Source organism: Pan troglodytes, chromosome 3, assembly GCF_028858775.2.
Source record: "Pan troglodytes isolate AG18354 chromosome 3, NHGRI_mPanTro3-v2.0_pri, whole genome shotgun sequence".
Classification (NCBI taxonomy): domain Eukaryota; kingdom Metazoa; phylum Chordata; class Mammalia; order Primates; family Hominidae; genus Pan; species Pan troglodytes.
Window position 1 is genome coordinate 68,595,328 of NC_072401.2, and position 15,554 is coordinate 68,610,881.

At 34.9% G+C, this 15,554-nt stretch overlaps 1 protein-coding gene across 49 annotated transcripts in view; it reads right to left on the bottom strand.

Annotated features, from left to right (window-relative positions):
• Positions 1 to 15,554, bottom strand: part of ADGRL3 (adhesion G protein-coupled receptor L3) — an 861,998-nt gene that overhangs the window by 794,998 nt on the left and 51,446 nt on the right. Inside the window, exon 2 of one of the 49 annotated variants that reach the window (XM_054683067.1) lies at positions 11,642 to 11,690. The exons of the other annotated variants lie outside the window; for them this stretch is intronic. The gene's annotated coding sequence lies outside the window, so the exon portion shown is untranslated. The remainder of the gene's footprint in view (positions 1 to 11,641; positions 11,691 to 15,554) is intronic. 49 annotated transcript variants of the gene reach the window in all.

Consider the following 15,554-nt stretch of genomic DNA (forward strand, 5'->3'; position numbering starts at 1 on the left):
ACACATGAATCCTTCTTAGGGGAGGGAGCAGAGACTTTTATTCCTGCTAAGTTGCAGCTATGACCTTCCTTGAAAATAAGAAAATGCTGATTGATGCTTCATAAATATCACATTCTGGCAATTCATTACATTAGACATTTATTTTGTTTTTAGAAAAGGTTATTATGAATATAGTCCAATGGAATTGAAAGTTTAATTTTTCAGCTAGCACTATAACTGTTTTCATTATGCTACTTATTTATTTTGAATCTGCTTAAATCTTTTAAATATGTTTTAAATATGACATTCAATACATCAAACCTACTATTAGGCTCAGTATTATAATACTTTGACAAAGTCTAATACTAAGACTAAATTTAAAATATTTGGAAAAATACTATTAAAAACTAAACAAAAATAAATTGATTAGTGATAGTCCAGCATATTTCCATTAATGAAATTATGATTTTGAACTCTCCACTACCTTATTGCAGTAACGTTCCTATGATTTTACTATTAAAGAATGATGGCACTGACATTAGTTCTGGCTTACTTCAATTACTGGACTACTCTAATTTGGAACAAAAAGATGTTTGTATTAAGCATAAAATATATTTGGAAGGCTTAGATTTACCTTATATATAAAACAATTTTCATTCTATAAGAATAAGCATTAAATTCAAAATGACAATTATGACACTCAGAATTATGTCATAAAATTTGTATCGCTATGTTTTTATATTAGTCTGTAAATCTCAAATGGGATCCACAAATTTCAATATGGGATCCACTGCAGAACATTTCCCATCTACAAATTCTGCCCACAGACATCCAGTAAGGATGTAGTAAATCAAAGCAATATATGATAAATCTCTTTTTTCAATAGAAGCGATGTTAAAATTGAATGGCATGTTCTTAGAGTCTAGAACTCCCACTATGTAAAAGTCCTCCCAAATATAAGTCAGCTGTTTGTTCTGCTTTATGAATATGTTTGAGCACAATTTAATCTAAAAGTATCTACAAATGCATTTAAAGATGTAAGAGAAGTAAGGCATAGAAAAAGCCTAGAAAACATCTCTGTCTAAAGTAGTCCCAAAGCCAGAAAGATCATGAAATGGAGAACCAAGACCAGTGTCAGAAAACCTTTAGAATACAGACCCTTAGGATATAATTGTTCAGGGTGGATAGAGAAGGCATGAAGCAGAAAGCCCAGAGAACCACTCTGAAAATGGAATCATTGTTAGAATAACTATAAAGTATAAAAAAATTTAATCAGTAGGTTACCTGAAATGGTGCAAATTACTGTTGAGTTTGTTATCAAGTTATCACATCCTGTATGAAAATTCCAGAAATATAAAAAGACTTAAATATGTGAAATTCAAAAGTTAGTATTCCAGAATTGCATGTTAAATTTACACCACTGTAGATAATTTTCCCCACATATCAATGTATATTGATGTATGTGGTTTTGCAAGGGACAGGGAAAAGACAAATTCCAAAATGCAAATTTTGAAGATTATATTTTAAGTTAGAATTGTACTGAAGGTCAAAAATCATAGATTGAAGCTAATTTTTCACATTGTCTTACTGTGTGTGCCAGGACCTCCTATCTGCTGGAAATGACGAACCTCTACAGTATGTTATATTGCTTTAATTCAAAGGCCAGTTTGATTCAGCACTTTCAGTTGTTCATCACTGCTCAAGGCTAGTAAATTTCAAAACTTGTCCATTTCAGCCAATTATCTCACTTTTTTTCTCCTGAAACAAAACTCCTGATGTTATACTCTTTATCATATTACATAGCACTTTTAGCCCACAGAAATTGGAGGTTGCTTAGAATATAAGGTATTCCCAGCACATTTTTCTGCCACTGTTCAAAGCCACTTTAGTTAACTACTGTCCTCTGCTTAGCTGTCCCAGGGATATAGGGAGTAACTGTTGCTATCAAGGGGTGGATATAAAACCTAGAAGAGACAGCCCAGAATCATCAGGCATATGGCAGCTCTCATGGAGCATGGGAAAAGTCAGTAAATCAAACCCACCTTAGAAATAATCTTGTGAATTGTGAATGTGATGAATAAAGATCATCAGCAAATGACAAAGCTTCACGTATTGAAACCCAGTATTAACAGTTTTTTTTTCCCAAGCTGTTCTTTGGTAGATTCTAATTTCCCAGAAATAAGAACTATTACTCAAGTTGATACAATTAACGAAAATCAGCCCAAAGATTCTGTATACAAAGATAACACCTACTACTGATCATCAAATAAGCATGTTTTGAAGAGTTTGTAATTTTGTCTTCTCACTTTTCTTTTTTTCTTCCCTACCTTTTCCAAGTAGGAAATCCTACCAATGCTCTCTTGCCTCTTACTTGGGTGACCAAAAATACAACTTTATAGACCAACTGTAACCACGAAACACACAAGATGCCTTTTACTGACATACATAGTTACTGAGACCTATGACCTTGGCCTTCTTAGCTTGTACTGGTACTTACTGAAAAGGTTTTGTTTATTTAAAGAAACACTTTTTCCCAAGCATAATGTATACTTTCAATACAATGCATCTCTTTTTCCCTCCCACTGTGTAGAGCACAAGAGATAAACAATGGAATTCCAGTACTAGCAGTATTTGCCATAGGTCAAGTATACTACTCTAAATGACAATTCTCTACTTTATTAGTAAAGGGCACGTTTGATAGAGTTTCCTACTGTCTTCCAAGCACAGTATTTACCATTATAAATTAACAATTTGACATAAAGAAAGCAAACCTTTGTGTAATATACACTGGTTTTACTTTTCTTGAATACATACATGGGTGATTTTTAAAAAGGAACAAAGGGAAGGAGAGAGAATCTGAATTTTTCTGTGATTTAGAAAGAAGGAGCAGCCCTCATACACTTACTATATGTCAAAAACCTATTTTATAATGTCTTTCCAAGTTTATAATCACTTTGAGAAAAACCTAAATCTAGATAAAATGGTCCTTTGCTATGTTTGCTGATTTGGGGTTCCAATTGTGGAGAGGGTAGTTTAAGGAAAAGGTTAATTAACACAGCTGGACCTACATGAAACATTTTTGAAGCTAACACAATTTCATTTCAGTCCCCCTAGAAATCAGTTCACTGGAATTCTTGGCTTTCTCCCAAGCAGTTTCTTAAAAAGGTTACCAGCTTAATTGAACGAAATCAGAGTCTGCAACCGTCAACAATTATCTATAGAGCAATATTTGTTATTAGGCTGAATAAAATCAAAGTTAGAAACCAACCACAATTATTTATGGCGCAGTAATTCTCAATATTGGCCAGTCTGATTGCATTGAACTATTAAGAAAACTTCCTGAAAATCTACTTGTTTCCTCTTTCATGCAGACACCACACAGATAATCAAGGATACCAACAAGCCTATCTCAAAATAATTTCCAGTTATTACAAAGGAAATCAAAATTAACCTGGAACAAAATGAAAAAAAAAACTACCTTAAATGGATAAATAAACATAGCCTATTTTATCTATAACCATGAAGCTCTGGACATTACGTTTTCTGTTAACCAATGAATCACTTCTACTTTATGGTATGGGTGTTGCTTACTGTTTCAATACTTATATCTCCCTGGTCCTGGAAACTCTTTTTAATTCATTTGAGAAGCAAGTGCCCACAATTTTGATGGACAGAACTTGAAATGACTGAGCAACAGAGTCATAATCATACTGCATTGAATGTCTCATTAAACGACTAGCAGCACATCACATATCATTTAAGGCTTTTTCTGGTACCTCATGGAAAACAGAGACATTCTATTGAAATGAGTAGGATTTAGAAGTGTTTATACTTTTTGTAAAATGAAACGCTAGAATTATACATTAAAAAGTCAAAGAGATGAGACTTTTTCAGGGTCTTTTTTTTTTTTCAAATGCACTCTATGCAAGACAACTGCTTTACAATTTACATTCAATTACAGCTCATACTGAAAGGGTTAAACCCCAGTTACCAGGTTTCTCCCCATTAGGAATAGCCTAATATTTTTTGAATGCCAAAGTGAATTTAAATATTATTTTTCTGGGAAAATTAGGTTTTTTTTAACCACAAAACTCAATTTCTATTAAAATATTTTACATATTCTAAATTTCAGTTTAATTATTTGCACTTGATAATGTTAATAAAATGATATATATTCAGGAAATAATACAGCAAAACGTAAATTTGAATATGAATTGTTTCTGCAATTATTTTACATTTGCATAACCTTTTAATTTAGCTATTCGTTATCTACTTAATAAATAAATATATCAAGATTGCATTCAACAATTTTCAGAAATCAAGAATATGAAATTTTCATGTTTGTCTTAGAATCTAACCTCTTATAAATATGCACAGATCCTAATTTTCTGGGGGCTATTTTGCAAATCTTCCCCAGTACTACCACTTGAGAGATAAGAAACTGGTGGCTGCTCCAGAAACATTTTTAAAGATATATCCTTCTCTGGTTGAGTTACAGCAGTTTTTAAAGAGTGGCTGTAGTGCATCAAATAACAAAAATAAGAATTGGTTCCACATAATTCAAATTATTTGATAAAAAGGATAAGGAGTCTGTGATTCCGTGGTAAGTTGGTAGAATTGTATAAAGTAGAACAAAATTAGAGAGAGAGAGCATAAGTCCTCAGCTCCTGTTTTCTTTTTCTTTTTTCTGTTAAGATAAATGCTCTTAACAATGACTATGATAGAATAAATACGATTAAGATAAAAGGAGGGCCCAAAAGAGAGAAAATGATAATAAGAGACCAGAGAAGTTCCGGTTACTGGCCAAGGTAAGAAGCAGCCCGGGTGAGTAAAAGATACGAGAATGACGAATGCTAATACAGTGTCTGGAGAATCTGAAAGCAAATGTTGCCCAATTTTTTTAAAAAAAGAGTGAAATCTAGAAACAACACAATGGCGACCTTAATTTTTTTCTGGTAAAACCATAACTGATATAACACAGAATTCGCACTTACAGAGAAAAGGGGTGACTTTTAGTGAAATCATGCCAAACTGATTTTATTTTCTAATTTTGAAAGGGTTACTACGATCAGACACTCAGCATACTGAATTTCACAAAGACCTTTACTACAAAATAACACATATGATACATAATAAAAAGAATGTATTATAATTACATTGTCATAGATGGCTGAATGATCATACCACACGCCATGACACTGCTGTGGCACTGCTAAAATGTAAAAATCATTATTATAACGTGAGCATATCAAAGATGACGCTCAGAGATAAGTCTTGATTCCATGATGAGCACCTTCAACATGGAATTGTGCTCAAAAATAAACCTTTGAAACATAGTTTACTAAGCCCTTCCTTGGTCTCTCTTTTAATATTTCAATCTCGTCGTTCCCAAACATCTCTAACTCCCCTTGAAGTCTAAGCTCTAACCCTACTGAACTCAGTTGACTAAAGAACAATCCTGTCTTAGTTTTGGAACTTCACACACATTGTTTCTTTCTGCCTCAAATATTTTTATCCTCACTCTTTTCATGGCAAATCCTAGCATTTTTCAGAAGTCAATTTAGATGTTACTGCTTTTGAAAGGAGATGCTCTCCTTGACCTCCCTGGCTGGTTTAGATGTCCTTGCAAAGACGACATTGTAACACTATATTATGTTTTGTAGCATACTTTATTGTTATTCTTTCTTTAATCATTTGTCTCTTTTATTCAGCACTATGCCTATAAACCAGCTCTTGAAAAAATAAAAATTCCTTATTTATAGTGTTGGCCAAATTCCATGGGAAAAATATCCTACCACCACCACACACACACCCTGGCAGATGTCAAAATACAATTGCTCTCTGTATCCGTGGGTTCAGCATTAATGGATTCAACCAACAGTGCATCAAAAATATTCAGAAAAAAATTCCAAAAAGTCCCGGATACCAAACTTGAATTTCATGTGTGCCAAGTGCTACATCGAACCCACGCAAATGAAAAAATGTGTAGGCCTTGTATTAGGTAGCATAAGTCATCTAGAAATGATTTAAAGTATACAGGAGGGCCAGGTGCAATGGTTCATGCCTGTACTCCCAGAACTTTGGGTGGCTGAAGCAGGAGGATCTCTTGAGCCTAGGAGTTTGAAACCAGCCTGGGGAACATAGCAAGACCTTGTCTCCTTTAAAAAAAAAAAAAGAAGATGAAAAAGAACAAAAAATAGCTGGGAGTGGTAGTGGATGCTTGTAGTCCCAGCTACTCAAGAGGCTGAAGTGGGAGGATCAAGCTTCAGCCCTGGAGATTGAGGTTACAACTTGGTAAACGGGTATTTTTCTCTTAATACAAATAACAAATGAGAATGGCGAGTGTGTTGGCTCATGCCTGTAATCCCAGTATTTTGCGATGCCAAGAGGGGAGGATCTCTTTAGCTGAAGAGTTTGAGCCCAGCCTGGGCAATATAGTGGGAGCTTGTCTCTACAAAAAATACAAAAATTAGTTAGGCATGGTGGTACACGCCCATAGTCCCAACTACTTGGGAGGCTGAGGTGGGAGGATCACTTGAGCCTGGGAGGCAGAGATTGCAGTGGGCTGAGATCATGTCATTGCACTCCAGCCTGGGTGACAGAGTGAGTCCCTGTCTCAAAAAAATAAAAAAAATTTTTTAAAGGCCACTAAGATTTTATTGCATAAGATTACAAAGCTCCTAAACCAGTCTCTTAATTCAAGTGACCGTCAAATTTCTATGTATTGATGCATACTCTATGCCATGCATTCTGCTAGGCACTTTTCGTTTATTATCTTTCTTAACTCTTAGAACCACCCTAAAAGAGAAAATGAGACTCAGTGACATTAAGTAACTTTTCCAACATTAGAAAGGCAGTATATGTCAAAAATAACATACAATACCGCATTGTCTAACACCAAAGCCTTTGTTCTTACCATTACACTCTATTTCTGGCATAAACTGCACTACACTATACAGTCTCTATTCATTTCATTATTCATTAACACGGGAATCCGGCGATGCTCAGAGAAAAGAACAGACAGAGATGTACATTCTTGGTTTTTCATGTCAACAGCACTTGGTTAAATACTTTAGTAAAAGGTAATAATAAAATGAATACAGTTCATTTTTGCCTTTATCTGTTCTATCTCTCATCCATATAATATAAAACAACCATCGTTAGGTTTCAAATACCCTTCAAATGTTTCATATATTTACAGGTTTATTATTCAATGAAACCATCTTCAAATATCTGAATCATTCTGATCTCCCCCAACTCTGACCTTGAATGGTATTAATATCTAGCATGTTTATCATATATTTTGACATTTAATCTTACACGTCTCATAAGCACCAATGAAATTTGAATTTCCTCGATTGCAAGAACCATTTTAATGTTTTGGGGGGAATCCCTGAAGCCTCTAGTAGTGTTAGATTCAAGTACTTATTCAAATGCTTCCTAAATTGAATCATAAAGTAATGATTTTTGAAATTGTGGAAAAGAGAAAATCTAATATGTCACAGGCCTGTATCTTGGTAACCTATTTGAGTCTGCACTGATTTGCCTCATGTTATATTAGAATGTCAAAGATTTCCAATGAAAGTGAATATTTGAGAATATAAATATGTTCAAAGGAGAAAAAAAAGGTAACAGAAAAAAAGATGTAAAAAATAAACACTCCTGCTTTCCTCCTTTCTCACACCTCATTGGTGAGGGGGACATTTCCTAGTGATTTCAGCGGCGAGCATATGGACGTGCTGTTCAGGAAGGCTTCATGCAATATAAACACTACGAGGATAAAAGTGAAAACCCTAGGCTGTGGGAACAATTGCTTTGTTGAGTTTGCTTAGAATTAGGAAGAAGTCTGACCAATACTGAGCAGTAATGATCTTCTATTAAATTGTCATGCCATATTTATTTATTTATTTATTTATTTATTTATTTATTTATTTATTTATTTTGAGACAGAGTCTCACTCTGTCGCCCAGGCTGGAGTGCAGTGGCGCAATCTCGGCTCACTGCAAACTCCGCCTCCCGGGTTCACGCCATTCTCCTGCCTCAGCCTCCTGAGTAGCTGGGACTACAGGCGCCCGCCACCACGCCCGGCTAATTTTTTTATATTTTTAGTAGAGACGGGGTTTCACTGTGTTAGCCAGGATGGTCTCGATCTTGTAACCTCATGATCCGCCGCCTCGGCCTCCCAAAGTGCTGGTACTACAGGCGTTAGCCACCGCAGCCGGCCCATTTTTATTTCTTAAATGTTAGATATGGTGACAATGGGAAGATGCTAGTGAATGATTTTATTGGCATATATCATGAATTCGTTTTGAGATAAGTTCAATTGATGGGGAAGTGTGCCTGGAGTGATAGAGCTAATGAGGCAAATTTGGGAATGCTTTAAAATTTTGGAAAGATAGAGGAAAGTCCAAATTAGTATCTTCTTATTTTGATATGCGATTTAAGGAAGCAAAGTAAATAAGGATTATTTTTATTGCATTAGCAATGTTCAATATTATCTACTTATACTTCCTAGAAGTAGGTTATTTTGTTTATTTTTGTGATATATATGAGTGAAGTGATTACCGTTGAGGTAGCTAACTTATCTATTGTTTATAGACTCCCTGATGTTATAGTTCTAGGGGCTACAAAGAAGAAGAAAGAATAGTACACTGGGTGTACGCTCCCACTGGTTAGACAACACCTTAGAAGTGTCAATAATAATTCACTGATTTCATTGTATATAATGTATACACTGACTACATAAACATTGATTTCAATATCACTGACTGAGAACTTCGTATGTGCCTAAAACAGACCTACGCACCTAGGCATTATGTCATTTAGTTCTCACAACAATCCGGAGGCAGATGCTATTTGCAGTGCCCTTCTACAAAGGAAAGAATCAGGAAGGCAACATTTCCAAGGTCACTCATCCCAGAGGAGCAGAACAAAAACCAGAATCCAGGACTCCTGGCCCTAAGGCTTCATGAACCACATTGCAATGATACAACATAAACCACATGCTTATGAATTCCAGGGGATCCTGGTGGGTACTAAATATAGCAAGAGCTGTATGTAGAGAGGATTCTAATACAGAAGGAAAGTAACCATCAGCACCAAAACCATGGTGACTCGTGGGGCAAAGTGTCTCCTCATTTGGAGATTCTTTGCTGTTGTAAGAAAGAGGCCTGTATTACTGGAACCCCCACTACAGTTTATCAAGGGACCTGGTCCACAAGTCCATTCAGAGCTAGCAAGCAAGATCTCTTGTGATAATCAGTATTTAGTCTGCGGGGGATAGGTCCTTGCACTAAGGTTTAAAAAATATGAGTCCTGGAGGAAGATGGGGGCTGGTAGTAGCTAAAGGAAGACAGACCTTGGGGATTCCTAACCTGTATGTACGCAGACACCACTTCTGACTCTCAGAGAAAAATCAGGCAGCTGGGGCCACACACACATTTTCCCCAAAACTGCTGTGCCTCCTTCCTAAAGCATGGGGTGTGCGTGTGCGCACACGCACAGACACACAAACACACACACACACCCCTCTAATTCAATTAAGTGAAATAAATTGAAAAATGGTATGAAGTGAAATAATCTTTAATAAGTTAGTATAAACTGACTACAGATGATCACTGATACCATATTAACATTAATTATCATATCTTATTTGATTTTTACTTTCGACTGTTACTCATCATATCTACCAAAACACATCCATATTGGGTTTTGGGGGGAGTTGAATTTTAATATTTATCTTTGTCTTTAAAAACTGCACTAATAAAATACATTTAATGTCTTCCTGAGCTACCTATTTAGTATGTCTAATACTATGTTCAAAGAACCCTAATCTTCTTAAATACACATCTTGTCTATGGACTTAAACAAATAGGTTCACTGGCCCACACAACATATACTGCTACCAAAGGATTATTGTGGTTTTAAGAATAATAATCAACAGAACTAATTAGAAACCATAAATAAATATTATGTTAAAGCTATTGTTTTGAATAATTGTCTTCTTTCTTCTCTCCACAACTTGGAAGCAAATGGAATTTTTTATTTCTTTCAACAGAGTTAAAAATTGAAACAAGATCAGTTTCTTGACATTGTGATCTATCACAGACTACAGTGATATTATTCATAGGAGGGCAAATGTGTCAGTGATAGACTTGGGAATATGGATTTAATAGAAATACCACATTTTGATCCTGAAGAATTCAAAATATTGGAAGGTGAAATAAAATCATGGAAAATATTTTACAATGAAACTGCCTCTAAGAACTATGGGCAAGATTTGTCATTGGCTTTGTGGAATGTACATTAAGATTTTTCAGCATACTTTTGTGTTCAGCTGGGAAATACTGTGTTATAATTTTCATGTTTCAATTCATGCTAAAATTTGATTTTATGTGTGTGTGTTAAGTATGTGCATAAAAGACCTCAAGTATAAGAAATGAGAAAGAGAATCAAAAAAACTGTTGGCATTTTTGTAGGAAATATTGAATTTAGTTTTTCAAAGGCACAGATTCTTTTTCCACTAATAAAAGTAGGATATGAGACTACAGTTAGTCAAATGCACTGCAAATTTAACCACATTTTTAAAATGTGATTTTAACCTGGATGTCTGCAATCATCCTTAGAGTTTATAAACTCAGTTTATTTCCAGATTATACTTGATAGAAGGTAAAAATTAACATAAAGCGAATCATTCATAAGGCAAAAGTAAAAATGCGCTTTCTGTGTTTGATTTGGTATTCATTCACTCACAATACTTCTTCACACAAAATAAACAAACAAACAACAGATGCTAATCTCCGAAAATTTATCTTGAAGGATTTAAATGATGTTCTTGAAAATGTCAAGTCCTTTTACTGGCTCATACTGAGTAAAAAAAAGGATAATTATTGTATTATTGTTACCAGTTCAGAAAAAAACTCACGGTTTTCATCAATTCTAGCCAGCTTTGCAGAAAGATAACTTCTGATGAGTTTTAAAATTCCTAATTATCCAACAAATGCTGCTACAGTTTAAATCAATACTTAAATACACACATAACAAGGAAAGAAGAGGCATACATTTTGAGATTAATGGTGTAAAAAGTAAAGGATAAAGAAAAAATGATTAAAAAACAGCTAAACAACCAATTGTTATGTTGTCTCAGAATTTTCTGTAAAGAGAATGGCCACCTGATCGAAAAGAACAGAAGAAAAACTTATCAGAAGGAAAAGTAAAGTTAATGCTTAAAAAATGTGTTTTGAGAAATGAAAACTTTTTTATTCACTGAAAAAGTGTTTCAGTCCCCTGGACCCTTTGACTAAAGACCATATTTTTTGAAAGGACGTGCAAAGTAGATCCAACAACTGCAGCAATCTTTGAAGGAACTTAAAAGATTGGGGAGGGGCCAGAAGACTGCAGGCTGACGCAGACACATGCATATTCACTTTGCAAAAGAGGAGAACGGTAAATTCTTCAAAATATCAACAGAGGAGCTTTACACTATTCTTACAAAATCTTCCATAACAACTTACTAGGGATTGATTTGTATGGTGCTAGGAAACAATTTATTGGACCCTGCCTACACTAACCGTGAGCTATTTCAAATGAAATAATGAGAGGCAGACAGGATAGTGGTTAAGAATGAGATTTCTGTGTTAAACTTCCAAGACTAATTTCCTACCTGTGCGATGTGGCCAAGTAATTTCCACTCCTGTATCTTGGCTTCCCCTCTGTAAAATAATAATAATGGAACTTCGTAACATTGATGTGAAATATAAATGCATTTAATAGATTTTCATGACAACATAAGAATAATTACATGTCTCCTTCTGAGTAAATAATCAAAAATAGTATATCTAACTATAAATTCTATTCTTTCAGAACATATCAGACATGTATAGCTTCGCAATGTGGAAGATAATGTCCAACTGGTTTTAACAAGGCCATTGCCAAGTTCACTCATGACAGTCTTCTCCATACAGCGGAGAAGAAAAAAAAATTTTACAGAAACAAAATCAAGCCAATGTTTACTAAGAAGAATCTCAAAACTATTTCATAAGAAGACCAAATGAATCATTTCGAAAACTCTAGTGCATCAGTCTGAATATACTATAACTTCTGGCCATAAGATTTGCTTCAGACAGCAGCTCTTGAGAACTTTCTGCCTTAAAAATTTCACTGAAGTGAGCAAGTCTGTGTTCAAGAACAACAGGATATCAACCAACCCTGACTGTCAGCAACAAATGAATTTAGCAGTCAGGAGATGTCATTCTAATGTCAGCCGTAGCAACATCTTTTAATCTAATGTATGTTCATGATATTTATGCTGCAATTTGAGTTAAGTTTGTGTACATTATCCATCCTATTCTTTCAGTGATGAAAAAAGTACAAGAGTGTCATATTATGAAATTACTTGAAAAAAAATTAAAAGACATAAGAATGAAGGAAGCCATTGGTGCTGTGGTGTGCACTGGGTCAACAGCAGGGATGATACTGAAAGATAAAAAATAAACTGGAAAAAATGTAAAAGGTTCTGAGGTGATCCACAAGGAAGAAAAATGACTGATAAAACTAAGTTTTGAGTGTGCAGATAACCAGAGAATCAGCATCCATCCTGGATGCCTGTCAACCTGATGTTAATTTAGGAGATAAAAATTTGTTCAGGAACTTAATAAGCACGGTAACAACTACTGAGGATCTTTTGTCAAAATCCACGGATAATTATAGTTTCCAGGCATGTTCACACTTGTACAACCGTGCAGTGAGGGAGTAAGTGGAAATCCCCAAGAGGAGGGATCTATAAGGGTAAATGATTCACAACAGAATATCTAGCAGCATGATGTTGAAGAGTATGCCTGGTTTTCAGGTAGAAGTTAAAGAATGAAGAGACCTGGTCATGCACAGTCATGTCATTCTTATTTATTTATCTCTTTAGTATTCAAGATTTTAAAATAATTTCAAACAGCACTAAGAAGGTAGAAACTTTCATAAGAAAAATCTGGACTAATAGTTTCTTAAAAAATAATGTGAGGTTCTGGCAACATTTACACACTATATCCCTAACTCATTAATGACACCTACCTGACCCATGAGGCTTCTGAGTTTACAATCCCCATTTTAAAACTTTTAAAAAAATGACTCACAATTCTAGAAGATGGAAGTGAATTGGGGACTGTACGGTGAATGCTTTTTCACCTTGACTTAACCCAAAGATGCTGAATGTAAATGAGCTCCTCTAACTGAAAAAGAAATAATGCATAATGAGTTTGAGCAGTGGTTAATATGAAAAAGCCCAAATTAGCAAGCTTTCTTTTTCTCAACTACTGATTATTGATAATGCGACTTGACTGCTTGTACAGTATTTTGATAAAGATGTATACACTCAGAATTAAGCAAAGGCCAAAAATCATATAGGTGGAGGCTTAATTTGGGAAAAAATAATCGTGGTTCACAGAATCATAGGGATTTAGAGCTGCAAGAGCATTTAGAGATCATCTGGTGCAACTCTCACAGAGATAACAATTTACTAACTTATATGCAAAATGTCAAAGCCTTTGAAGCTCACTTTCATTATAAAGTATAAAGTAATTCTAGAAATAAATTTGTAATACAAATGGTATTGATTGGAAAGGCTATAAATATACTTAATCCTATATATATATGTATATGTGTGTGTGTGTGTGTGTGTGGAACTGAACATACAAACAAAGTTGTGCACATATAACAAAATAGGCCCATGTCAGCTCTCTAGGCTCTCACCCCTGTGACACAGTCACTATGCTTTAATGAATACCCAAGGGGATCCTGCAACACAGTATATTCCCTGGCCTGTTTGGAAATCAGACAACAATTCCTCTTGGTGTAAGTCTTTGGTACAAAGACTTTCCTCTCTTTTTTTCCCAACAAATGAGACCCCATGTTTGTCAATGGAGTAAGAGAATACTGGTTACCTACCTCCAATAAGTACACTGAGTCAACAACCTAAAGGTTTGAGACAGTCAAGGGGTCTGGTAATGAATGTCCTACTCATTCTGCAATATAAAAGTAAATTACCAAATAATAAATGCTGAATCTTTGGAATTTGGAATAGTCAGCTTTATATTTTTTAAAAAAGAAAATCTTGTGCATGAGTCAGAATCATTAACATAACTTTGCTGTGTTTGCAAATTTCTGGCAGGTTAATTCTTGATAGCTGGGGAAGAGCAAAGCTTCCAACCAATTTTCTAAATCATCTTTAGGCAAACATCCAGGCGCAATCACCTGTAGATGGCTGCCTGAAGGCCCAGGTATGTTTTCAGAAAGCAGCCAGATTCCTGAATGACTTACAAAGTTAACCATTAGAGCTACTCATATAACTGGCTTAGACTGAAAATAAGTAAAAAAATACATGCATGACACACCTTAACCTCAGTGTCCTCACCTCACTCAGGGGAGAAAAAAGCACCTAGAAAAGGCAAGTTTACCTGGCTTTTCAAATCATTTTCAGACATGAGCCTATGTAAGGTATTCCTACTCTGAGGTCACTAAAAATAAAAATTAAATAGCAGACATGATGAGCAGAAGACAGTATGGTCATTTAGATGTAAATATATTTCCTTTTTGATTTTAAAGTTTAGAATAGTATCATTAACTACTGAGTGCCAAAATGTCACATTTTGAATCAAGCTACCGGGACTTAAAAAAAAAAAAAAGTTCATCTAATTTGAGACAAACGAAATCAGAAATGATCTAAAATATAGTGATCTGACAAAGCGAGCTATTAGCTGAATTTGATATTATTGTGCTGTCATTTCCAAACAAATAACAGGAATCAATTTATAAAGTTAATGAGACATTTACAACTGAAACACAATTACAACTACAGCCCCTAGAACAAAGTTTTAAAAATATTCATTCACTGTCATTCAAAAATTTGAATCACTTATTTGTCTGTAATGAATTCTAACTTTAAAACATTTATCAAACTCACTTTTTTTCAAATCTTTTGACAAAATAGTGTAATGATGATGTTAATGATACAATATTAGTAAATAACATACTGAGTTAAGAAAAATTGACCTCCTGTTGTTCCTTATAGCTTTTAAAAGGGGTTTACAGACATGTTTTTATTTAATTTAATGTACACATAATGAACTTATATGCATGATACTGATCTAGACATTTTTAAAATAGGCAATTTGTCCTCATAAGAATCATAGGGGCTGGGCGCGGTGGCTCATGCCTGTAATCCCAACACTTTGGGAGGCTGAGGTGGGTGGATCACCTGAGGTCAGGAGTTCAAGACCAGCCTGGCCAACATGGCAAAACCTTTCTCTACTAAAAATACAAAAATTATCTGGGCATGGTGGCAGGTGCCTGTAATCCCAGCCACTCAGGAGGCTGAGGCAGAAGAATAGCCTGAACCTGGGAGGCGGAGGTTGCAGTGAGCTGAGATCAGGCCATTGCACTCCAGCCTGGGCAACAAAAGTGAAACTCCATCTCTAAAAATAAAAAATAAAAAAAAAGAATCTTAGGATAAGAAACTTCTGCAAGAAAAATAAAGTATCACTGCTTGAGGATCACAATGACTTTTAAACTGAAAAAAAAAAAAATCC